The sequence below is a fragment of the Lonchura striata genome, chromosome 26 (genome assembly GCF_050655825.1).
Source record: "Lonchura striata isolate lonStrDom1 chromosome 26, ASM5065582v1, whole genome shotgun sequence".
NCBI lineage: Eukaryota > Metazoa > Chordata > Aves > Passeriformes > Estrildidae > Lonchura > Lonchura striata.
In genome coordinates, this window is record NC_140728.1 from 3489151 (window position 1) to 3515394 (window position 26244).

The window sequence follows — 26244 nt, forward strand, 5'->3', positions numbered from 1 at the left end:
ACCATGGGCCCCTGGGCACATCCTTTTTCCATTTTCCCTGGGAAAGAAAACTCAGCAGTCCAGGTTCCTGATGTCAGTTTGTAGGGCTCCCTTGGGTGTATCAGGGCAGCACAAGTTTGAGGTGGAGACAACTTCGGTGTTGGGTCCATCCTTCGATATAAGGATTCTTTGCAGTGAGGCTCCAGCCCAGAGCCAGGGGCCCCTGGGCACATCCTTTGGCCATTTTCCCTGGGAAAGAAAACTCAGCAGTCCAGGTTCCTGATGTCAGTTTGTAGGGCTCCCTTGGGTTTATCAGGGCAGCACAAGTTTGAGGTGGGGACAACTTCTGTGTGGGGTCCATCCTTCGATATAAGGATTCTTTGCAGTCAGGGCCAGGGGCCCCCGGGCACATCCTTTTTCCATTTTCCCTGGGAAAGAAAACTCAGCAGTCCAGGTTGCTGATGTCAGTTTGTAGGGCTCCCTTGGGTCTATCAGGGCAGCACAAGTTTGAGGTGGGGACAACTTCGGTGTGGGGTCCATCCTTCGATATAAGGATTTTTTGCAGTCAGGGCCATGGGCCCCTGGGCACATCCTTTTTCCATTTTCCCAGGGAAAGAAAACTCAGCATTCCAGGTTCCTGATGTCAGTTTGTAGGGCTCCCTTGGGTCTATCAGGGCAGCACAAGTTTGAGGTGGGGACAGCTTCGGTGTGAGGTCCATCCTTCGATATAAGGATTTTTTGAACTGTGGCCACAGCCCTGGGCCATGGGCCCCTGGGCACATCCTTTTTCCATTTTCCCTGGGAAAGAAAACTCAGCATTCCAGGTTCCTGATGTCAGTTTGTAGGGCTCCCTTGGGTCTATCAGGGCAGCACAAGTTTGAGGTGGGGACAACTTCGGTGTGGGCTCCATCCTTCGATATAAGGATTTTTTGCAGTCAGGGCCAGGGGCCCCCGGGCACATCCTTTTTCCATTTTCCCTGGGAAAGAAAACTCAGCAGTCCAGGTTCCTGATGTCAGTTTGTAGGGCTCCCTTGGGTTTATCAGGGCAGCACAAGTTTGAGGTGGGGACAACTTCGGTGTGGGGTCCATCCTTCGATATAAGGATTTTTTGATCTGAGGCCCCAGCCATGGACCATGGGCCCCTGGGCACATCCTTTTTCCATTTTCCCTGGGAAAGAAAACTCAGCAGTCCAGGTTCCCCATTTCAGTTTGTAGGGCTCCCTTGGGTCTATCAGGGCAGCACAAGTTTGAGGTGGGGACAACTTCTGTGTGGGGTCCATCCTTCGATATAAGGATTCTTTGCAGTCAGGGCCAGGGGCCCCCGGGCACATCCTTTTTCCATTTTCCCTGGGAAAGAAAACTCAGCAGTCCAGGTTCCTGATGTCAGTTTGTAGGGCTCCCTTGGGTCTATCAGGGCAGCACAAGTTTGAGGTGGGGACAACTTCGGTGTGGGGTCCATCCTTCGATATAAGGATTTTTTGAAGTCAGGGCCAGGGGCCCCCGGGCACATCCTTTTTCCATTTTCCCTGGGAAAGAAAACTCAGCATTCCAGGTTCCTGATGTCAGTTTGTAGGGCTCCCTTGGGTCTATCAGGGCAGCACAAGTTTGAGGTGGGGACAGCTTCGGTGTGAGGTCCATCCTTCGATATAAGGATTTTTTGAACTGTGGCCACAGCCCTGGGCCATGGGCCCCTGGGCACAAACTTTGGACATTTTCCCTGGGAAAGAAAACTCAGCAGTCCAGGTTCCTGATGTCAGTTTGTAGGGCTCCCTTGGGTCTATCAGGGCAGCACAAGTTTGAGGTGGGGAGAACTTTGATGTGGGGTCCATCCTTCGATATAAGGATTTTTTGCAGTGAGGCTCCAACCCAGAGCCAGGCGCCCCTGGGCACATCCTTTTTCCATTTTCCCTGGGAAAGAAAACTCAGCAGTCCAGGTTCCTGATGTCACTTTGTAGGGCTCCCTTGGGTCTATCAGGGCAGCACAAGTTTGAGGTGGGGACAACTTTGGTGTGGGGTCCATCCTTCGATATAAGGATTTTTCGCAGTCAGGGCCAGGGGCCCCCGGGCACATCCTTTTTCCATTTTCCCTGGGAAAGAAAACTCAGCAGTCCAGGTTCCTGATGTCAGTTTGTAGGGCTGCCTTGGGTCTATCAGGGCAGCACAAGTTTGAGGTGGGGACAACTTCGGTGTGGGGTCCATCCTTCGATATATGGATTTTTTGCAGTGAGGCTCCAGCCCAGAGCCAGGGGCCCCTGGGCACATCCTTTGGCCATTTTCCCTGGGAAAGAAAACTCAGCAGTCCAGGTTCCTGATGTCAGTTTGTAGGGCTCCCTTGGGTTTATCAGGGCAGCAGAAGTTTGAGGTGAGGACAACTTCTGTGTGGGGTCCATCCTTCGATATAAGGATTCTTTGCAGTCAGGGCCAGGGGCCCCCGGGCACATCCTTTTTCCATTTTCCCTGGGAAAGAAAACTCAGCAGTCCAGGTTCCTGATGTCAGTTTGTAGGGCTCCCTTGGGTCTATCAGGGCAGCACAAGTTTGAGGTGGGGACAACTTCGGTGTGGGGTCCATCCTTCGATATAAGGATTTTTCGCAGTCAGGGCCAGGGGCCCCCGGGCACATCCTTTTTCCATTTTCCCTGGGAAAGAAAACTCAGCAGTCCAGGTTCCTGATGTCAGTTTGTAGGGCTCCCTTGGGTCTATCAGGGCAGCACAAGTTTGAGGTGGGGACAACTTCGGTGTGGGGTCCATCCTTTGATATAAGGATTCTTTGCAGTGAGGCTCCAGCCCAGAGCCAGGGGCCCCTGGGCACAACCTTTGGCCATTTTCCCTGGGAAAGAAAACTCAGCAGTCCAGGTTCCTGATGTCAGTTTGTAGGGCTCCCTTGGGTCTATCAGGGCAGCACAAGTTTGAGGTGGGGACAACTTCGGTGTGGGGTCCATCCTTCGATATAAGGATTTTTTGAACTGTGGCCCCAGCCCTGGGCCATGGGGCCCTGGGCACATCCTTTTTCCATTTTCCCTGGGAAAGAAAACTCAGCAGTCCAGGTTCCTGATGTCAGTTTGTAGGGCTGCCTTGGGTCTATCAGGGCAGCACAAGTTTGAGGTGGGGACAACTTCGCTGTGGGGTCCATCCTTCGATATAAGGATTTTTTGCAGTGAGGCCCCAGCCATGGACCATGGGCCCCTGGGCACATCCTTTTTCCATTTTCCCTGGGAAAGAAAACTCAGCAGTCCAGGTTCCTGATGTCAGTTTGTAGGGCTCCCTTGGGTGTATCAGGGCAGCACAAGTTTGAGGTGGAGACAACTTCGGTGTTGGGTCCATCCTTCGATATAAGGATTCTTTGCAGTGAGGCTCCAGCCCAGAGCCAGGGGCCCCTGGGCACATCCTTTGGCCATTTTCCCTGGGAAAGAAAACTCAGCAGTCCAGGTTCCTGATGTCAGTTTGTAGGGCTCCCTTGGGTTTATCAGGGCAGCACAAGTTTGAGGTGGGGACAACTTCTGTGTGGGGTCCATCCTTCGATATAAGGATTCTTTGCAGTCAGGGCCAGGGGCCCCCGGGCACATCCTTTTTCCATTTTCCCTGGGAAAGAAAACTCAGCAGTCCAGGTTGCTGATGTCAGTTTGTAGGGCTCCCTTGGGTCTATCAGGGCAGCACAAGTTTGAGGTGGGGACAACTTCGGTGTGGGGTCCATCCTTCGATATAAGGATTTTTTGCAGTCAGGGCCAGGGGCCCCTGGGCACATCCTTTTTCCATTTTCCCAGGGAAAGAAAACTCAGCATTCCAGGTTCCTGATGTCAGTTTGTAGGGCTCCCTTGGGTCTATCAGGGCAGCACAAGTTTGAGGTGGGGACAGCTTCGGTGTGAGGTCCATCCTTCGATATAAGGATTTTTTGAACTGTGGCCACAGCCCTGGGCCATGGGCCCCTGGGCACATCCTTTTTCCATTTTCCCTGGGAAAGAAAACTCAGCATTCCAGGTTCCTGATGTCAGTTTGTAGGGCTCCCTTGGGTCTATCAGGGCAGCACAAGTTTGAGGTGGGGACAACTTCGGTGTGGGCTCCATCCTTCGATATAAGGATTTTTTGCAGTCAGGGCCAGGGGCCCCCGGGCACATCCTTTTTCCATTTTCCCTGGGAAAGAAAACTCAGCAGTCCAGGTTCCTGATGTCAGTTTGTAGGGCTCCCTTGGGTTTATCAGGGCAGCACAAGTTTGAGGTGGGGACAACTTCGGTGTGGGGTCCATCCTTCGATATAAGGATTTTTTGAACTGTGGCCCCAGCCCTGGGCCATGGGGCCCTGGGCACATCCTTTTTCCATTTTCCCTGGGAAAGAAAACTCAGCAGTCCAGGTTCCTGATGTCAGTTTGTAGGGCTCCCTTGGGCCTATCAGGGCAGCACAAGTTTGAGGTGGGGACAACTTTGGTGTGGGGTCCATCCTTCGATATAAGGATTCTTTGCAGTCATGGCCAGGGGCCCCTGGGCACATCCTTTTTCCATTTTCCCTGGGAAAGAAAACTCAGCAGTCCAGGTTGCTGATGTCAGTTTGTAGGGCTCCCTTGGGTCTATCAGGGCAGCACAAGTTTGAGGTGGGGACAACTTCGGTGTGGGGTCCATCCTTCGATATAAGGATTTTTTGAAGTCAGGGCCAGGGGCCCCCGGGCACATCCTTTTTCCATTTTCCCTGGGAAAGAAAACTCAGCAGTCCAGGTTCCTGATGTCAGTTTGTAGGGCTCCCTTGGGTCTATCAGGGCAGCACAAGTTTGAGGTGGGGACAGCTTCGGTGTGAGGTCCATCCTTCGATATAAGGATTTTTTGAACTGTGGCAACAGCCCTGGGCCATGGGCCCCTGGGCACAACCTTTGGACATTTTCCCTGGGAAAGAAAACTCAGCAGTCCAGGTTCCTGATGTCAGTTTGTAGGGCTCCCTTGGGTCTATCAGGGCAGCACAAGTTTGAGGTGGGGACAACTTTGGTGTGGGGTCCATCCTTCGATATAAGGATTTTTTGCAGTGAGGCTCCAACCCAGAGCCAGGCGCCCCTGGGCACAGCCTTTTTCCATTTTCCCTGGGAAAGAAAACTCATCAGTCCAGGTTCCTGATGTCAGTTTGTAGGGCTCCCTTGGGTCTATCAGGGCAGCACAAGTTTGAGGTGGGGACAACTTTGGTGTGGGGTCCATCCTTCGATATAAGGATTTTTCGCAGTCAGGGCCAGGGGCCCCCGGGCACATCCTTTTTCCATTTTCCCTGGGAAAGAAAACTCAGCAGTCCAGGTTCCTGATGTCAGTTTGTAGGGCTGCCTTGGGTCTATCAGGGCAGCACAAGTTTGAGGTGGGGACAACTTCGGTGTGGGGTCCATCCTTCGATATAAGGATTTTTTGCAGTCAGGGCCAGGGGCCCCTGGGCACATCCTTTTTCCATTTTCCCTGGGAAAGAAAACTCAGCAGTCCAGGTTCCTGACGTCAGCTTGTAGGGCTCCCTTGGGTCTATCAGGGCAGCACAAGTTTGAGGTGGGGACAACTTCGGTGTGGGGTCCATCCTTCGATATAAGGATTTTTTGCAGTGAGGCTCCAGCCCAGAGCCAGGGGCCCCTGGGCACATCCTTTGGCCATTTTCCCTGGGAAAGAAAACTCAGCAGTCCAGGTTCCTGATGTCAGTTTGTAGGGCTCCCTTGGGCCTATCAGGGCAGCACAAGTTTGAGGTGGGGACAACTTTGGTGTGGGGTCCATCCTTCGATATAAGGATTCTTTGCAGTCAGGGCCAGGGGCCCCTGGGCACATCCTTTTTCCATTTTCCCTGGGAAAGAAAACTCAGCAGTCCAGGTTCCTGATGTCAGTTTGTAGGGCTCCCTTGGGTCTATCAGGGCAGCACAAGTTTGAGGTGGGGACAACTTCGGTGTGGGGTCCATCCTTCGATATAAGGATTTTTTGAAGTCAGGGCCAGGGGCCCCCGGGCACATCCTTTTTCCATTTTCCCTGGGAAAGAAAACTCAGCATTCCAGGTTCCTGATGTCAGTTTGTAGGGCTCCCTTGGGTCTATCAGGGCAGCACAAGTTTGAGGTGGGGACAGCTTCGGTGTGAGGTCCATCCTTCGATATAAGGATTTTTTGAACCGTGGCCACAGCCCTGGGCCATGGGCCCCTGGGCACAACCTTTGGACATTTTCCCTGGGAAAGAAAACTCAGCAGTCCAGGTTCCTGATGTCAGTTTGTAGGGCTCCCTTGGGTCTATCAGGGCAGCACAAGTTTGAGGTGGGGACAACTTTGATGTGGGGTCCATCCTTCGATATAAGGATTTTTTGCAGTGAGGCTCCAACCCAGAGCCAGGCGCCCCTGGGCACAACCTTTTTCCATTTTCCCTGGGAAAGAAAACTCATCAGTCCAGGTTCCTGATGTCAGTTTGTAGGGCTCCCTTGGGTCTATCAGGGCAGCACAAGTTTGAGGTGGGGACAACTTTGGTGTGGGGTCCATCCTTCGATATAAGGATTTTTCGCAGTCAGGGCCAGGGGCCCCCGGGCACATCCTTTTTCCATTTTCCCTGGGAAAGAAAACTCAGCAGTCCAGGTTCCTGATGTCAGTTTGTAGGGCTCCCTTGGGTCTATCAGGGCAGCACAAGTTTGAGGTGGGGACAACTTCGGTGTGGGGTCCATCCTTCGATATAAGGATTTTTTGCAGTCAGGGCCAGGGGCCCCTGGGCACATCCTTTTTCCATTTTCCCTGGGAAAGAAAACTCAGCATTCCAGGTTCCTGACGTCAGCTTGTAGGGCTCCCTTGGGTCTATCAGGGCAGCACAAGTTTGAGGTGGGGACAACTTCGGTGTGGGGTCCATCCTTCGATATAAGGCTTTTTTGTAGTGAGGCCCCAGCCCTGGGCCATGGGCCCCTGGGCACATCCTTTTTCCATTTTCCCTGGGAAAGAAAACTCAGCAGTCCAGGTTCCTGATGTCAGTTTGTAGGGCTCCCTTGGGTCTATCAGGGCAGCACAAGTTTGAGGTGGAGACAACTTCGGTGTTGGGTCCATCCTTCGATATAAGGATTTTTTGCAGTGAGGCTCCAGCCCAGAGCCAGGGGCCCCTGGGCACATCCTTTGGCCATTTTCCCTGGGAAAGAAAACTCAGCAGTCCAGGTTCCTGATGTCAATTTGTAGGGCTCCCTTGGATCTAGCAGGGCAGCACAAGTTTGAGGTGGGGACAACTTCGGTGTGGGGTCCATCCTTCGATATAAGGATTTTTTGCAGTCAGGGCCAGGGGCCCCTGGGCACATCCTTTTTCCATTTTCCCTGGGAAAGAAAACTCAGCAGTCCAGGTTCCTGATGTCAGTTTGTAGGGCTCCCTTGGGTCTATCAGGGCAGCACAAGTTTGAGGTGGGGACAACTTCGGTGTGGGGTCCATCCTTCGATATAAGGATTTTTTGCAGTCAGGGCCAGGGGCCCCCGGGCACATCCTTTTTCCATTTTCCCTGGGAAAGAAAACTCAGCAGTCCAGGTTCCTGATGTCAGTTTGTAGGGCTCCCTTGGGTCTATCAGGGCAGCACAAGTTTGAGGTGGGGACAACTTCGGTGTGGGGTCCATCCTTCGATATAAGGATTTTTTGAACTGAGGCCCCAGCCCTGGGCCATGGGCCCCTGGGCACATCCTTTTTCCATTTTCCCTGGGAAAGAAAACTCAGCAGTCCAGGTTGCTGATGTCAGTTTGTAGGGCTCCCTTGGGTGTATCAGGGCAGCACAAGTTTGAGGTGGGGACAACTTCGGTGTGGGGTCCATCCTTCGATATAAGGATTCTTTGCAGTGAGGCTCCAGCCCAGAGCCAGGGGCCCCTGGGCTCATCCTTTGGCCATTTTCCCTGGGAAAGAAAACTCAGCAGTCCAGGTTCCTGATGTCAGTTTGTAGGGCTCCCTTGGGTCTATCAGGGCAGCACAAGTTTGAGGTGGGGACAGCTTCGGTGTGAGGTCCATCCTTCGATATAAGGATTTTTTGAACTGTGGCCACAGCCCTGGGCCATGGGCCCCTGGGCACAACCTTTGGACATTTTCCCTGGGAAAGAAAACTCAGCAGTCCAGGTTCCTGATGTCAGTTTGTAGGGCTCCCTTGGGTCTATCAGGGCAGCACAAGTTTGAGGTGGGGACAACTTTGATGTGGGGTCCATCCTTCGATATAAGGATTTTTTGCAGTGAGGCTCCAACCCAGAGCCAGGCGCCCCTGGGCACATCCTTTTTCCATTTTCCCTGGGAAAGAAAACTCAGCAGTCCAGGTTCCTGATGTCAGTTTGTAGGGCTCCCTTGGGTCTATCAGGGCAGCACAAGTTTGAGGTGGGGACAACTTTGGTGTGGGGTCCATCCTTCGATATAAGGATTTTTCGCAGTCAGGGCCAGGGGCCCCCGGGCACATCCTTTTTCCATTTTCCCTGGGAAAGAAAACTCAGCAGTCCAGGTTCCTGATGTCAGTTTGTAGGGCTCCCTTGGGTCTATCAGGGCAGCACAAGTTTGAGGTGGGGTCAACTTCGGTGTGGGGTCCATCCTTCGATATAAGGATTTTTTGCAGTCAGGGCAAGGGGCCCCTGGGCACATCCTTTTTCCATTTTCCCTGGGAAAGAAAACTCAGCATTCCAGGTTCCTGACGTCAGCTTGTAGGGCTCCCTTGGGTCTATCAGGGCAGCAGAAGTTTGAGGTGGGGACAACTTCGGTGTGGGGTCCATCCTTCGATATAAGGATTTTTTGTAGTGAGGCCCCAGCCCAGGGCCATGGGCCCCTGGGCACATCCTTTTTCCATTTTCCCTGGGAAAGAAAACTCAGCAGTCCAGGTTCCTGATGTCAGTTTGTAGGGCTCCCTTGGGTCTATCAGGGCAGCACAAGTTTGAGGTGGGGACAGCTTCGGTGTGAGGTCCATCCTTCGATATAAGGATTTTTTGAACTGTGGCCACAGCCCTGGGCCATGGGCCCCTGGGCACAACCTTTGGACATTTTCCCTGGGAAAGAAAACTCAGCAGTCCAGGTTCCTGATGTCAGTTTGTAGGGCTCCCTTGGGTCTATCAGGGCAGCACAAGTTTGAGGTGGGGACAACTTTGATGTGGGGTCCATCCTTCGATATAAGGATTTTTTGCAGTGAGGCTCCAACCCAGAGCCAGGCGACCCTGGGCACATCCTTTTTCCATTTTCCCTGGGAAAGAAAACTCATCAGTCCAGGTTCCTGATGTCAGTTTGTAGGGCTCCCTTGGGTCTATCAGGGCAGCACAAGTTTGAGGTGGGGACAACTTTGGTGTGGGGTCCATCCTTCGATATAAGGATTTTTCGCAGTCAGGGCCAGGGGCCCCCGGGCACATCCTTTTTCCATTTTCCCTGGGAAAGAAAACTCAGCAGTCCAGGTTCCTGATGTCAGTTTGTAGGGCTCCCTTGGGTCTATCAGGGCAGCACAAGTTTGAGGTGGGGTCAACTTCGGTGTGGGGTCCATCCTTCGATATAAGGATTTTTTGCAGTCAGGGCAAGGGGCCCCTGGGCACATCCTTTTTCCATTTTCCCTGGGAAAGAAAACTCAGCATTCCAGGTTCCTGACGTCAGCTTGTAGGGCTCCCTTGGGTCTATCAGGGCAGCAGAAGTTTGAGGTGGGGACAACTTCGGTGTGGGGTCCATCCTTCGATATAAGGATTTTTTGTAGTGAGGCCCCAGCCCAGGGCCATGGGCCCCTGGACACATCCTTTTTCCATTTTCCCTGGGAAAGAAAACTCAGCAGTCCAGGTTCCTGATGTCAATTTGTAGGGCTCCCTTGGATCTATCAGGGCAGCACAAGTTTGAGGTGGAGACAACTTCGGTGTGGGGTCCATCCTTCGATATAAGGATTCTTTGCAGTGAGGCTCCAGCCCAGAGCCAGGGGCCCCTGGGCACATCCTTTTTCCATTTTCCCTGGGAAAGAAAACTCAGCAGTCCAGGTTCCTGATGTCAGTTTGTAGGGCTCCCTTGGGTGTATCAGGGCAGCACAAGTTTGAGGTGGGGACAACTTCGGTGTGGGGTCCATCCTTCGATATAAGGATTTTTTGAACTGAGGCCCCAGCCCTGGGCCATGGGCCCCTGGGCACATCCTTTTTCCATTTTCCCTGGGAAAGAAAACTCAGCAGTCCAGGTTGCTGATGTCAGTTTGTAGGGCTCCCTTGGGTTTATCAGGGCAGCACAAGTTTGAGGTGGGGACAACTTCGGTGTGGGGTCCATCCTTCGATATAAGGATTCTTTGCAGTGAGGCTCCAGCCCAGAGCCAGGGGCCCCTGGGCTCATCCTTTGGCCATTTTCCCTGGGAAAGAAAACTCAGCAGTCCAGGTTCCTGATGTCAGTTTGTAGGGCTCCCTTGGGTCTATCAGGGCAGCACAAGTTTGAGGTGGGGACAGCTTCGGTGTGAGGTCCATCCTTCGATATAAGGATTTTTTGAACTGTGGCCACAGCCCTGGGCCATGGGCCCCTGGGCACAACCTTTGGACATTTTCCCTGGGAAAGAAAACTCAGCAGTCCAGGTTCCTGATGTCAGTTTGTAGGGCTCCCTTGGGTCTATCAGGGCAGCACAAGTTTGAGGTGGGGACAACTTTGATGTGGGGTCCATCCTTCGATATAAGGATTTTTTGCAGTGAGGCTCCAACCCAGAGCCAGGCGCCCCTGGGCACATCCTTTTTCCATTTTCCCTGGGAAAGAAAACTCATCAGTCCAGGTTCCTGATGTCAGTTTGTAGGGCTCCCTTGGGTCTATCAGGGCAGCACAAGTTTGAGGTGGGGACAACTTTGGTGTGGGGTCCATCCTTCGATATAAGGATTTTTCGCAGTCAGGGCCAGGGGCCCCCGGGCACATCCTTTTTCCATTTTCCCTGGGAAAGAAAACTCAGCAGTCCAGGTTCCTGATGTCAGTTTGTAGGGCTCCCTTGGGTCTATCAGGGCAGCACAAGTTTGAGGTGGGGTCAACTTCGGTGTGGGGTCCATCCTTCGATATAAGGATTTTTTGCAGTCAGGGCAAGGGGCCCCTGGGCACATCCTTTTTCCATTTTCCCTGGGAAAGAAAACTCAGCATTCCAGGTTCCTGACGTCAGCTTGTAGGGCTCCCTTGGGTCTATCAGGGCAGCAGAAGTTTGAGGTGGGGACAACTTCGGTGTGGGGTCCATCCTTCGATATAAGGATTCTTTGCAGTGAGGCTCCAGCCCAGAGCCAGGGGCCCCTGGGCACATCCTTTTTCCATTTTCCCTGGGAAAGAAAACTCAGCAGTCCAGGTTCCTGATGTCAGTTTGTAGGGCTCCCTTGGGTGTATCAGGGCAGCACAAGTTTGAGGTGGGGACAGCTTCGGTGTGAGGTCCATCCTTCGATATAAGGATTTTTTGAACTGTGGCCACAGCCCTGGGCCATGGGCCCCTGGGCACAATCTTTGGACATTTTCCCTGGGAAAGAAAACTCAGCAGTCCAGGTTCCTGATGTCAGTTTGTAGGGCTCCCTTGGGTGTATCAGGGCAGCACAAGTTTGAGGTGGGGACAGCTTCGGTGTGAGGTCCATCCTTCGATATAAGGATTTTTTGAAGTGTGGCCACAGCCCTGGGCCATGGGCCCCTGGGCACAATCTTTTTCCATTTTCCCTGGGAAAGAAAACTCAGCAGTCCAGGTTCCTGATGTCAGTTTGTAGGGCTCCCTTGGGTCTATCAGGGCAGCACAAGTTTGAGGTGGGGACAACTTCGGTGTGGGGTCCATCCTTCGATATAAGGATTCTTTGCAGTCAGGGCCAGGGGCCCCTGGGCACATCCTTTTTCCATTTTCCCTGGGAAAGAAAACTCAGCATTCCAGGTTCCTGACGTCAGCTTGTAGGGCTCCCTTGGGTCTATCAGGGCAGCACAAGTTTGAGGTGGGGACAACTTCGGTGTGGGGTCCATCCTTCGATATAAGGATTTTTTGTAGTGAGGCCCCAGCCCAGGGCCATGGGCCCCTGGGCACATCCTTTTTCCATTTTCCCTGGGAAAGAAAACTCAGCAGTCCAGGTTCCTGATGTCAGTTTGTAGGGCTCCCTTGGGTCTATCAGGGCAGCACAAGTTTGAGGTGGAGACAACTTCGGTGTTGGGTCCATCCTTCGATATAAGGATTTTTTGCAGTGAGGCTCCAGCCCAGAGCCAGGGGCCCCTGGGCACATCCTTTTTCCATTTTCCCTGGGAAAGTAAACTCAGCAGTCCAGGTTCCTGATGTCAGTTTGTAGGGCTGCCTTGGGTCTATCAGGGCAGCACAAGTTTGAGGTGGGGACAACTTCGGTGTGGGGTCCATCCTTCGATATAAGGATTTTTTGCAGTGAGGCTCCAGCCCAGAGCCAGGGGCCCCTGGGCACATCCTGTGGCCATTTTCCCTGGGAAAGAAAACTCATCAGTCCAGGTTCCTGATGTCAGTTTGTAGGGCTCCCTTGGGTTTATCAGGGCAGCACAAGTTTGAGGTGGGGACAACTTCTGTGTGGGGTCCATCCTTCGATATAAGGATTCTTTGCAGTCAGGGCCAGGGGCCCCCGGGCACATCCTTTTTCCATTTTCCCTGGGAAAGAAAACTCAGCATTCCAGGTTGCTGATGTCAGTTTGTAGGGCTCCCTTGGGTCTATCAGGGCAGCACAAGTTTGAGGTGGGGACAACTTCGGTGTGGGGTCCATCCTTCGATATAAGGCTTTTTTGTAGTGAGGCCCCAGCCCTGGGCCATGGGCCCCTGGGCACATCCTTTTTCCATTTTCCCTGGGAAAGAAAACTCAGCAGTCCAGGTTCCTGATGTCAGTTTGTAGGGCTCCCTTGGGTCTATCAGGGCAGCACAAGTTTGAGGTGGAGACAACTTCGGTGTTGGGTCCATTCTTCGATATAAGGATTTTTTGCAGTGAGGCTCCAGCCCAGAGCCAGGGGCCCCTGGGCACATCCTTTGGCCATTTTCCCTGGGAAAGAAAACTCAGCAGTCCAGGTTCCTGATGTCAATTTGTAGGGCTCCCTTGGATCTAGCAGGGCAGCACAAGTTTGAGGTGGGGACAACTTCGGTGTGGGGTCCATCCTTCGATATAAGGATTTTTTGCAGTCAGGGCCAGGGGCCCCTGGGCACAACATTTTTCCATTTTCCCTGGGAAAGAAAACTCAGCAGTCCAGGTTCCTGATGTCATTTTGTAGGGCTCCCTTGGGTCTATCAGGGCAGCACAAGTTTGAGGTGGGGACAACTTCGGTGTGGGGTCCATCCTTCGATATAAGGATTTTTTGCAGTCAGGGCCAGGGGCCCCCGGGCACATCCTTTTTCCATTTTCCCTGGGAAAGAAAACTCAGCAGTCCAGGTTGCTGATGTCAGTTTGTAGGGCTCCCTTGGGTCTATCAGGGCAGCACAAGTTTGAGGTGGGGACAACTTCGGTGTGGGGTCCATCCTTCGATATAAGGATTTTTTGAACTGAGGCCCCAGCCCTGGGCCATGGGCCCCTGGGCACATCCTTTTTCCATTTTCCCTGGGAAAGAAAACTCAGCAGTCCAGGTTGCTGATGTCAGTTTGTAGGGCTCCCTTGGGTGTATCAGGGCAGCACAAGTTTGAGGTGGGGACAACTTTGGTGTGGGGTCCATCCTTCGATATAAGGATTCTTTGCAGTGAGGCTCCAGCCCAGAGCCAGGGGCCCCTGGGCTCATCCTTTGGCCATTTTCCCTGGGAAAGAAAACTCAGCAGTCCAGGTTCCTGATGTCAGTTTGTAGGGCTCCCTTGGGTTTATCAGGGCAGCACAAGTTTGAGGTGGGGACAACTTCGGTGTTGGGTCCATCCTTCGATATAAGGATTCTTTGCAGTCAGGGCCAGGGGCCCCCGGGCACATCCTTTTTCCATTTTCCCTGGGAAAGAAAACTCAGCAGTCCAGGTTCCTGATGTCAGTTTGTAGGGCTCCCTTGGGTCTATCAGGGCAGCACAAGTTTGAGGTGGGGACAACTTCGGTGTGGGGTCCATCCTTCGATATAAGGATTTTTTGCAGTCAGGGCCAGGGGCCCCCGGGCACATCCTTTTTCCATTTTCCCTGGGAAAGAAAACTCAGCATTCCAGGTTCCTGATGTCAGTTTGTAGGGCTCCCTTGGGTCTATCAGGGCAGCACAAGTTTGAGGTGGGGACAGCTTCGGTGTGAGGTCCATCCTTCGATATAAGGATTTTTTGAACTGTGGCCACAGCCCTGGGCCATGGGCCCCTGGGCACATCCTTTTTCCATTTTCCCTGGGAAAGAAAACTCCGCAGTCCAGGTTCCTGATGTCAGTTTGTAGGGCTCCCTTGGGTCTATCAGGGCAGCACAAGTTTGAGGTGGGGACAACTTTGATGTGGGGTCCATCCTTCGATATAAGGATTTTTTGCAGTGAGGCTCCAACCCAGAGCCAGGGGCCCCTGGGCACATCCTTTTTCCATTTTCCCTGGGAAAGAAAACTCATCAGTCCAGGTTCCTGATGTCAGTTTGTAGGGCTCCCTTGGGTCTATCAGGGCAGCACAAGTTTGAGGTGGGGACAACTTCGGTGTGGGGTCCATCCTTCGATATAAGGATTTTTCGCAGTCAGGGCCAGGGGCCCCCGGGCAGATCCTTTGGCCATTTTCCCTGGGAAAGAAAACTCAGCAGTCCAGGTTCCTGATGTCAGTTTGTAGGGCTCCCTTGGGTCTATCAGGGCAGCACAAGTTTGAGGTGGGGACAGCTTCGGTGTGAGGTCCATCCTTCGATATAAGGATTTTTTGAACTGTGGCCACAGCCCTGGGCCATGGGCCCCTGGGCACAACCTTTGGACATTTTCCCTGGGAAAGAAAACTCAGCAGTCCAGGTTCCTGATGTCAGTTTGTAGGGCTCCCTTGGGTCTATCAGGGCAGCACAAGTTTGAGGTGGGGACAACTTTGATGTGGGGTCCATCCTTCGATATAAGGATTTTTTGCAGTGAGGCTCCAACCCAGAGCCAGGCGCCCCTGGGCACATCCTTTTTCCATTTTCCCTGGGAAAGAAAACTCATCAGTCCAGGTTCCTGATGTCAGTTTGTAGGGCTCCCTTGGGTCTATCAGGGCAGCACAAGTTTGAGGTGGGGACAACTTTGGTGTGGGGTCCATCCTTCGATATAAGGATTTTTCGCAGTCAGGGCCAGGGGCCCCCGGGCACATCCTTTTTCCATTTTCCCTGGGAAAGAAAACTCAGCAGTCCAGGTTCCTGATGTCAGTTTGTAGGGCTCCCTTGGGTCTATCAGGGCAGCACAAGTTTGAGGTGGGGTCAACTTCGGTGTGGGGTCCATCCTTCGATATAAGGATTTTTTGCAGTCAGGGCAAGGGGCCCCTGGGCACATCCTTTTTCCATTTTCCCTGGGAAAGAAAACTCAGCATTCCAGGTTCCTGACGTCAGCTTGTAGGGCTCCCTTGGGTCTATCAGGGCAGCAGAAGTTTGAGGTGGGGACAACTTCGGTGTGGGGTCCATCCTTCGATATAAGGATTCTTTGCAGTGAGGCTCCAGCCCAGAGCCAGGGGCCCCTGGGCACATCCTTTTTCCATTTTCCCTGGGAAAGAAAACTCAGCAGTCCAGGTTCCTGATGTCAGTTTGTAGGGCTCCCTTGGGTGTATCAGGGCAGCACAAGTTTGAGGTGGGGACAGCTTCGGTGTGAGGTCCATCCTTCGATATAAGGATTTTTTGAACTGTGGCCACAGCCCTGGGCCATGGGCCCCTGGGCACAATCTTTGGACATTTTCCCTGGGAAAGAAAACTCAGCAGTCCAGGTTCCTGATGTCAGTTTGTAGGGCTCCCTTGGGTGTATCAGGGCAGCACAAGTTTGAGGTGGGGACAGCTTCGGTGTGAGGTCCATCCTTCGATATAAGGATTTTTTGAAGTGTGGCCACAGCCCTGGGCCATGGGCCCCTGGGCACAATCTTTTTCCATTTTCCCTGGGAAAGAAAACTCAGCAGTCCAGGTTCCTGATGTCAGTTTGTAGGGCTCCCTTGGGTCTATCAGGGCAGCACAAGTTTGAGGTGGGGACAACTTCGGTGTGGGGTCCATCCTTCGATATAAGGATTCTTTGCAGTCAGGGCCAGGGGCCCCTGGGCACATCCTTTTTCCATTTTCCCTGGGAAAGAAAACTCAGCATTCCAGGTTCCTGACGTCAGCTTGTAGGGCTCCCTTGGGTCTATCAGGGCAGCACAAGTTTGAGGTGGGGACAACTTCGGTGTGGGGTCCATCCTTCGATATAAGGATTTTTTGTAGTGAGGCCCCAGCCCAGGGCCATGGGCCCCTGGGCACATCCTTTTTCCATTTTCCCTGGGAAAGAAAACTCAGCAGTCCAGGTTCCTGATGTCAGTTTGTAGGGCTCCCTTGGGTCTATCAGGGCAGCACAAGTTTGAGGTGGAGACAACTTCGGTGTTGGGTCCATCCTTCGATATAAGGATTTTTTGCAGTGAGGCTCCAGCCCAGAGCCAGGGGCCCCTGGGCACATCCTTTTTCCATTTTCCCTGGGAAAGTAAACTCAGCAGTCCAGGTTCCTGATGTCAGTTTGTAGGGCTGCCTTGGGTCTATCAGGGCAGCACAAGTTTGAGGTGGGGACAACTTCGGTGTGGGGTCCATCCTTCGATATAAGGATTTTTTGCAGTGAGGCTCCAGCCCAGAGCCAGGGGCCCCTGGGCACATCCTGTGGCTATTTTCCCTGGGAAAGAAAACTCATCAGTCCAGGTTCCTGATGTCAGTTTGTAGGGCTCCCTTGGGTTTATCAGGGCAGCACAAGTTTGAGGTGGGGACAACTTCTGTGTGGGGTCCATCCTTCGATATAAGGATTCTTTGCAGTCAGGGCCAGGGGCCCCCGGGCACATCCTTTTTCCATTTTCCCTGGGAAAGAAAACTCAGCATTCCAGGTTGCTGATGTCAGTTTGTAGGGCTCCCTTGGGTCTATCAGGGCAGCACAAGTTTGAGGTGGGGACAACTTCGGTGTGGGGTCCATCCTTCGATATAAGGCTTTTTTGTAGTGAGGCCCCAGCCCTGGGCCATGGGCCCCTGGGCACATCCTTTTTCCATTTTCCCTGGGAAAGAAAACTCAGCAGTCCAGGTTCCTGATGTCAGTTTGTAGGGCTCCCTTGGGTCTATCAGGGCAGCACAAGTTTGAGGTGGAGACAACTTCGGTGTTGGGTCCATCCTTCGATATAAGGATTTTTTGCAGTGAGGCTCCAGCCCAGAGCCAGGGGCCCCTGGGCACATCCTTTGGCCATTTTCCCTGGGAAAGAAAACTCAGCAGTCCAGGTTCCTGATGTCAATTTGTAGGGCTCCCTTGGATCTAGCAGGGCAGCACAAGTTTGAGGTGGGGACAACTTCGGTGTGGGGTCCATCCTTCGATATAAGGATTTTTTGCAGTCAGGGCCAGGGGCCCCTGGGCACAACATTTTTCCATTTTCCCTGGGAAAGAAAACTCAGCAGTCCAGGTTCCTGATGTCATTTTGTAGGGCTCCCTTGGGTCTATCAGGGCAGCACAAGTTTGAGGTGGGGACAACTTCGGTGTGGGGTCCATCCTTCGATATAAGGATTTTTTGCAGTCAGGGCCAGGGGCCCCCGGGCACATCCTTTTTCCATTTTCCCTGGGAAAGAAAACTCAGCAGTCCAGGTTGCTGATGTCAGTTTGTAGGGCTCCCTTGGGTCTATCAGGGCAGCACAAGTTTGAGGTGGGGACAACTTCGGTGTGGGGTCCATCCTTCGATATAAGGATTTTTTGAACTGAGGCCCCAGCCCTGGGCCATGGGCCCCTGGGCACATCCTTTTTCCATTTTCCCTGGGAAAGAAAACTCAGCAGTCCAGGTTGCTGATGTCAGTTTGTAGGGCTCCCTTGGGTGTATCAGGGCAGCACAAGTTTGAGGTGGGGACAACTTTGGTGTGGGGTCCATCCTTCGATATAAGGATTCTTTGCAGTGAGGCTCCAGCCCAGAGCCAGGGGCCCCTGGGCTCATCCTTTGGCCATTTTCCCTGGGAAAGAAAACTCAGCAGTCCAGGTTCCTGATGTCAGTTTGTAGGGCTCCCTTGGGTTTATCAGGGCAGCACAAGTTTGAGGTGGGGACAACTTCGGTGTTGGGTCCATCCTTCGATATAAGGATTCTTTGCAGTCAGGGCCAGGGGCCCCCGGGCACATCCTTTTTCCATTTTCCCTGGGAAAGAAAACTCAGCAGTCCAGGTTCCTGATGTCAGTTTGTAGGGCTCCCTTGGGTCTATCAGGGCAGCACAAGTTTGAGGTGGGGACAACTTCGGTGTGGGGTCCATCCTTCGATATAAGGATTTTTTGCAGTCAGGGCCAGGGGCCCCCGGGCACATCCTTTTTCCATTTTCCCTGGGAAAGAAAACTCAGCATTCCAGGTTCCTGATGTCAGTTTGTAGGGCTCCCTTGGGTCTATCAGGGCAGCACAAGTTTGAGGTGGGGACAGCTTCGGTGTGAGGTCCATCCTTCGATATAAGGATTTTTTGAACTGTGGCCACAGCCCTGGGCCATGGGCCCCTGGGCACATCCTTTTTCCATTTTCCCTGGGAAAGAAAACTCCGCAGTCCAGGTTCCTGATGTCAGTTTGTAGGGCTCCCTTGGGTCTATCAGGGCAGCACAAGTTTGAGGTGGGGACAACTTTGATGTGGGGTCCATCCTTCGATATAAGGATTTTTTGCAGTGAGGCTCCAACCCAGAGCCAGGGGCCCCTGGGCACATCCTTTTTCCATTTTCCCTGGGAAAGAAAACTCATCAGTCCAGGTTCCTGATGTCAGTTTGTAGGGCTCCCTTGGGTCTATCAGGGCAGCACAAGTTTGAGGTGGGGACAACTTCGGTGTGGGGTCCATCCTTCGATATAAGGATTTTTCGCAGTCAGGGCCAGGGGCCCCCGGGCAGATCCTTTGGCCATTTTCCCTGGGAAAGAAAACTCAGCAGTCCAGGTTCCTGATGTCATTTTGTAGGGCTCCCTTGGGTCTATCAGGGCAGCACAAGTTTGAGGTGGGGACAACTTCGGTGTGGGGTCCATCCTTCGATATAAGGATTCTTTGCAGTGAGGCTCCAGCCCAGAGCCAGGGGCCCCTGGGCACATCCTTTTTCCATTTTCCCTGGGAAAGAAAACTCAGCAGTCCAGGTTCCTGATGTCAGTTTGTAGGGCTCCCTTGGGTGTATCAGGGCAGCACAAGTTTGAGGTGGGGACAACTTCGGTGTGGGGTCCATCCTTCGATATAAGGATTTTTTGAAGTCAGGGCCAGGGGCCCCCGGGCACATCCTTTTTCCATTTTCCCTGGGAAAGAAAACTCAGCATTCCAGGTTCCTGATGTCAGTTTGTAGGGCTCCCTTGGGTCTATCAGGGCAGCACAAGTTTGAGGTGGGGACAGCTTCGGTGTGAGGTCCATCCTTCGATATAAGGATTTTTTGAACTGTGGCCACAGCCCTGGGCCATGGGCCCCTGGGCACAACCTTTGGACATTTTCCCTGGGAAAGAAAACTCAGCAGTCCAGGTTCCTGATGTCAGTTTGTAGGGCTCCCTTGGGTCTATCAGGGCAGCACAAGTTTGAGGTGGGGACAACTTTGATGTGGGGTCCATCCTTCGATATAAGGATTTTTTGCAGTGAGGCTCCAACCCAGAGCCAGGCGCCCCTGGGCACACCCTTTTTCCATTTTCCCTGGGAAAGAAAACTCAGCAGTCCAGGTTCCTGATGTCAGTTTGTAGGGCTCCCTTGGGTCTATCAGGGCAGCACAAGTTTGAGGTGGGGTCAACTTCGGTGTGGGGTCCATCCTTCGATATAAGGATTTTTTGCAGTCAGGGCAAGGGGCCCCTGGGCACATCCTTTTTCCATTTTCCCTGGGAAAGAAAACTCAGCATTCCAGGTTCCTGACGTCAGCTTGTAGGGCTCCCTTGGGTCTATCAGGGCAGCAGAAGTTTGAGGTGGGGACAACTTCGGTGTGGGGTCCATCCTTCGATATAAGGATTTTTTGTAGTGAGGCCCCAGCCCAGGGCCATGGGCCCCTGGGCACATCCTTTTTCCATTTTCCCTGGGAAAGAAAACTCAGCAGTCCAGGTTCCTGATGTCAGTTTGTAGGGCTCCCTTGGGTCTATCAGGGCAGCACAAGTTTGAGGTGGAGACAACTTCGGTGTTGGGTCCATCCTTCGATATAAGGATTTTTTGCAGTGAGGCTCCAGCCCAGAGCCAGGGGCCCCTGGGCACATCCTTTGGCCATTTTCCCTGGGAAAGAAAACTCAGCAGTCCAGGTTCCTGATGTCAATTTGTAGGGCTCCCTTGGATCTATCAGGGCAGCACAAGTTTGAGGTGGAGACAACTTCGGTGTGGGGTCCATCCTTCGATATAAGGATTCTTTGCAGTGAGGCTCCAGCCCTGGGCCAGGGGCCCCTGGGCACATCCTTTTTCCATTTTCCCTGGGAAAGAAAACTCAGCAGTCCAGGTTCCTGATGTCAGTTTGTAGGGCTCCCTTGGGTGTATCAGGGCAGCACAAGTTTGAGGTGGGGACAGCTTCGGTGTGAGGTCCATCCTTCGATATAAGGATTTTTTGAACTGTGGCCACAGCCCTGGGCCATGGGCCCCTGGGCACAACCTTTGGACATTTTCCCTGGGAAAGAAAACTCAGCAGTCCAGGTTCCTGATGTCAGTTTGTAGGGCTCCCTTGGGTCTATCAGGGCAGCACAAGTTTGAGGTGGGGACAACTTTGATGTGGGGTCCATCCTTCGATATAAGGATTTTTTGCAGTGAGGCTCCAACCCAGAGCCAGGCGCCCCTGGGCACATCCTTTTTCCATTTTCCCTGGGAAAGAAAACTCATCAGTCCAGGTTCCTGATGTCAGTTTGTAGGGCTCCCTTGGGTCTATCAGGGCAGCACAAGTTTGAGGTGGGGACAACTTTGGTGTGGGGTCCATCCTTCGATATAAGGATTTTTCGCAGTCAGGGCCAGGGGCCCCCGGGCACATCCTTTTTCCATTTTCCCTGGGAAAGAAAACTCAGCAGTCCAGGTTCCTGATGTCAGTTTGTAGGGCTCCCTTGGGTCTATCAGGGCAGCACAAGTTTGAGGTGGGGACAACTTCGGTGTGGGGTCCATCCTTCGATATAAGGATTTTTTGCAGTCAGGGCCATGGGCCCCTGGGCACATCCTTTTTCCATTTTCCCTGGGAAAGAAAACTCAGCATTCCAGGTTCCTGACGTCAGCTTGTAGGGCTCCCTTGGGTCTATCAGGGCAGCACAAGTTTGAGGTGGGGACAACTTCGGTGTGGGGTCCATCCTTCGATATAAGGATTTTTTGTAGTGAGGCCCCAGCCCAGGGCCATGGGCCCCTGGGCACATCCTTTTTCCATTTTCCCTGGGAAAGAAAACTCAGCAGTCCAGGTTCCTGATGTCAGTTTGTAGGGCTCCCTTGGGTCTATCAGGGCAGCACAAGTTTGAGGTGGAGACAACTTCGGTGTTGGGTCCATCCTTCGATATAAGGATTTTTTGCAGTGAGGCTCCAGCCCAGAGCCAGGGGCCCCTGGGCACATCCTTTTTCCATTTTCCCTGGGAAAGAAAACTCCGCAGTCCAGGTTCCTGATGTCAGTTTGTAGGGCTGCCTTGGGTCTATCAGGGCAGCACAAGTTTGAGGTGGGGACAACTTCGGTGTGGGGTCCATCCTTCGATATAAGGATTTTTTGCAGTGAGGCTCCAGCCCAGAGCCAGGGGCCCCTGGGCACATCCTGTGGCCATTTTCCCTGGGAAAGAAAACTCAGCAGTCCAGGTTCCTGATGTCAGTTTGTAGGGCTCCCTTGGGTTTATCAGGGCAGCACAAGTTTGAGGTGGGGACAACTTCGGTGTGGGGTCCATCCTTCGATATAAGGATTCTTTGCAGTCAGGGCCAGGGGCCCCCGGGCACATCCTTTTTCCATTTTCCCTGGGAAAGAAAACTCAGCAGTCCAGGTTCCTGATGTCAGTTTGTAGGGCTCCCTTGGGTCTATCAGGGCAGCACAAGTTTGAGGTGGGGACAACTTCGGTGTGGGGTCCATCCTTCGATATAAGGATTTTTTGCAGTCAGGGCCAGGGGCCCCCGGGCACATCCTTTTTCCATTTTCCCTGGGAAAGAAAACTCAGCATTCCAGGTTCCTGATGTCAGTTTGTAGGGCTCCCTTGGGTCTATCAGGGCAGCACAAGTTTGAGGTGGGGACAACTTCGGTGTGGGGTCCATCCTTCGATATAAGGATTTTTTGAACTGTGGCCACAGCCCTGGGCCATGGGCCCCTGGGCACATCCTTTTTTCATTTTCCCTGGGAAAGAAAACTCCGCAGTCCAGGTTCCTGATGTCAGTTTGCAGGGCTCCCTTGGGTCTATCAGGGCAGCACAAGTTTGAGGTGGGGACAACTTTGATGTGGGGTCCATCCTTCGATATAAGGATTTTTTGCAGTGAGGCTCCAACCCAGAGCCAGGGGCCCCTGGGCACATCCTTTTTCCATTTTCCCTGGGAAAGAAAACTCATCAGTCCAGGTTCCTGATGTCAGTTTGTAGGGCTCCCTTGGGTTTATCAGGGCAGCACAAGTTTGAGGTGGGGACAACTTTGGTGTGGGGTCCATCCTTCGATATAAGGATTTTTCGCAGTCAGGGCCAGGGGCCCCCGGGCACATCCTTTTTCCATTTTCCCTGGGAAAGAAAACTCAGCAGTCCAGGTTCCTGATGTCAGTTTGTAGGGCTCCCTTGGGTGTATCAGGGCAGCACAAGTTTGAGGTGGGGACAACTTCGGTGTGGGCTCCATCCTTCGATATAAGGATTCTTTGCAGTGAGGCTCCAGCCCAGAGCCAGGGGCCCCTGGGCTCATCCTTTGGCCATTTTCCCTGGGAAAGAAAACTCAGCAGTCCAGGTTCCTGATGTCAGTTTGTAGGGCTCCCTTGGGTTTATCAGGGCAGCACAAGTTTGAGGTGGGGACAACTTCGGTGTGGGGTCCATCCTTCGATATAAGGATTCTTTGCAGTCAGGGCCAGGGGCCCCCGGGCACATCCTTTTTCCATTTTCCCTGGGAAAGAAAACTCAGCAGTCCAGGTTCCTGATGTCAGTTTGTAGGGCTCCCTTGGGTCTATCAGGGCAGCACAAGTTTGAGGTGGGGACAGCTTCGGTGTGAGGTCCATCCTTCGATATAAGGATTTTTTGAACTGTGGCCACAGCCCTGGGCCATGGGCCCCTGGGCACATCCTTTTTCCATTTTCCCTGGGAAAGAAAACTCAGCAGTCCAGGTTCCTGATGTCAGTTTGTAGGGCTCCCTTGGGTCTATCAGGGCAGCACAAGTTTGAGGTGGGGACAACTTTGATGTGGGGTCCATCCTTCGATATAAGGATTTTTTGCAGTGAGGCTCCAACCCAGAGCCAGGGGCCCCTGGGCACATCCTTTTTCCATTTTCCCTGGGAAAGAAAACTCATCAGTCCAGGTTCCTGATGTCAGTTTGTAGGGCTCCCTTGGGTCTATCAGGGCAGCACAAGTTTGAGGTGGGGACAACTTCGGTGTGGGGTCCATCCTTCGATATAAGGATTTTTTGAACTCTGGCCCCAGCCCTGGGCCATGGGGCCCTGGGCACATCCTTTTTCCATTTTCCCTGGGAAAGAAAACTCAGCAGTCCAGGTTCCTGATGTCAGTTTGTAGGGCTCCCTTGGGTCTATCAGGGCAGCACAAGTTTGAGGTGGGGACAACTTTGGTGTGGGGTCCATCCTTCGATATAAGGATTTTTTGAAGTGAGGCCCCAGCCATGGGCCATGGGCCCCTGGGCACATCCTTTTTCCATTTTCCCTGGGAAAGAAAACTCAGCAGTCCAGGTTCCTCATTTCAGTTTGTAGGGCTCCCTTGGGTCTATCAGGGCAGCACAAGTTTGAGGTGGGGACAACTTCGGTGTGGGCTCCATCCTTCGATATAAGGATTCTTTGCAGTGAGGCTCCAGCCCAGAGCCAGGGGCCCCTGGGCACATCCTTTTTCCATTTTCCCTGGGAAAGAAAACTCATCAGTCCAGGTTCCTGATGTCAGTTTGTAGGGCTCCCTTGGGTCTATCAGGGCAGCACAAGTTTGAGGTCGGGACAGCTTCGGTGTGAGGTCCATCCTTCGATATAAGGATTTTTTGAACTGTGGCCACAGCCCTGGGCCATGGGCCCCTGGGCACATCCTTTTTCCATTTTCCCTGGGAAAGAAAACTCAGCAGTCCAGGTTCCTGATGTCAGTTTGTAGGGCTCCCTTGGGTCTATCAGGGCAGCAGAAGTTTGAGGTGGGGACAACTTTGATGTGGGGTCCATCCTTCGATATAAGGATTTTTTGCAGTGAGGCTCCAACCCAGAGCCAGGGGCCCCTGGGCACATCCTTTTTCCATTTTCCCTGGGAAAGAAAACTCAGCAGTCCAGGTTGCTGATGTCAGTTTGTAGGGCTCCCTTGGGTCTATCAGGGCAGCACAAGTTTGAGGTGGGGACAACTTCGGTGTGGGGTCCATCCTTCGATATAAGGATTTTTCGCAGTCAGGGCCAGGGGCCTCCGGGCAGATCCTTTGGCCATTTTCCCTGGGAAAGAAAACTCAGCAGTCCAGGTTCCTGATGTCAGTTTGTAGGGATCCCTTGGGTCTATCAGGGCAGCACAAGTTTGAGGTGGGGACAACTTCGGTGTGGGGTCCATCCTTCGATATAAGGATTCTTTGCAGTGAGGCTCCAGCCCAGAGCCAGGGGCCCCTGGGCACATCCTTTTTCCATTTTCCCTGGGAAAGGAAACTCAGCAGTCCAGGTTCCTGATGTCAGTTTGTAGGGCTCCCTTGGGTGTATCAGGGCAGCACAAGTTTGAGGTGGGGACAACTTCGGTGTGGGGTCCATCCTTCGATATAAGGATTTTTTGCAGTCAGGGCCAGGGGCCCCCGGGCACATCCTTTTTCCATTTTCCCTGGGAAAGAAAACTCAGCAGTCCAGGTTCCTGATGTCATTTTGTAGGGCTCCCTTGGGTCTATCAGGGCAGCACAAGTTTGAGGTGGGGACAACTTCGGTGTGGGGTCCATCCTTCGATATAAGGATTTTTTGAACTCTGGCCCCAGCCCTGGGCCATGGGGCCCTGGGCACATCCTTTTTCCATTTTCCCTGGGAAAGAAAACTCAGCAGTCCAGGTTCCTGATGTCAGTTTGTAGGGCTCCCTTGGGTGTATCAGGGCAGCACAAGTTTGAGGTGGGGACAACTTTGGTGTGGGGTCCATCCTTCGATATAAGGATTTTTTGAACTGAGGCCCCAGCCATGGGCCATGGGCCCCTGGGCACATCCTTTTTCCATTTTCCCTGGGAAAGAAAACTCAGCAGTCCAGGTTGCTGATGTCAGTTTGTAGGGCTCCCTTGGGTCTATCAGGGCAGCACAAGTTTGAGGTGGGGACAACTTCGGTGTGGGCTCCATCCTTCGATATAAGGATTCTTTGCAGTGAGGCTCCAGCCCAGAGCCAGGGGCCCCTGGGCACATCCTTTTTCCATTTTCCCTGGGAAAGAAAACTCATCAGTCCAGGTTCCTGATGTCAGTTTGTAGGGCTCCCTTGGGTCTATCAGGGCAGCACAAGTTTGAGGTCGGGACAACTTCGGTGTGGGGTCCATCCTTCGATATAAGGATTTTTCGCAGTCAGGGCCAGGGGCCCCCGGGCACATCCTTTTTCCATTTTCCCTGGGAAAGAAAACTCAGCAGTCCAGGTTCCTGATGTCAGTTTGTAGGGCTCCCTTGGGTCTATCAGGGCAGCACAAGTTTGAGGTGGGGACAACTTCGGTGTGGGGTCCATCCTTCGATATAAGGATTTTTTGCAGTGAGGCTCCAGCCCAGAGCCAGGGGCCCCTGGGCACATCCTTTGGCCATTTTCCCTGGGAAAGAAAACTCAGCAGTCCAGGTTCCTGATGTCAGTTTGTAGGGCTCCCTTGGGTCTATCAGGGCAGCACAAGTTTGAGGTGGGAACAACTTTGGTGTGGGGTCCATCCTTCGATATATGGTTTTTGCAGTCAGGGCCAGGGGCCCCCGGGCACATCCTTTTTCCATTTTCCCTGGGAAAGAAAACTCAGCAGTCCAGGTTCCTGATGTCAGTTTGTAGGGCTCCCTTGGGTCTATCAGGGCAGCACAAGTTTGAGGTGGGGACAACTTCAGTGTGGGGTCCATCCTTCGATATAAGGATTTTTTGCAGTCAGGGCCAGGGGCCCCTGGGCACGTCCTTTTGCCATTTTCCCTGGGAAAGAAAACTCAGCATTCCAGGTTCCTGATGTCAGCTTGTAGGGCTCCCTTGGGTCTATCAGGGCAGCACAAGTTTGAGGTGGGGACAACTTCGGTGTGGGGTCCATCCTTCGATATAAGGATTTTTTGTAGTGAG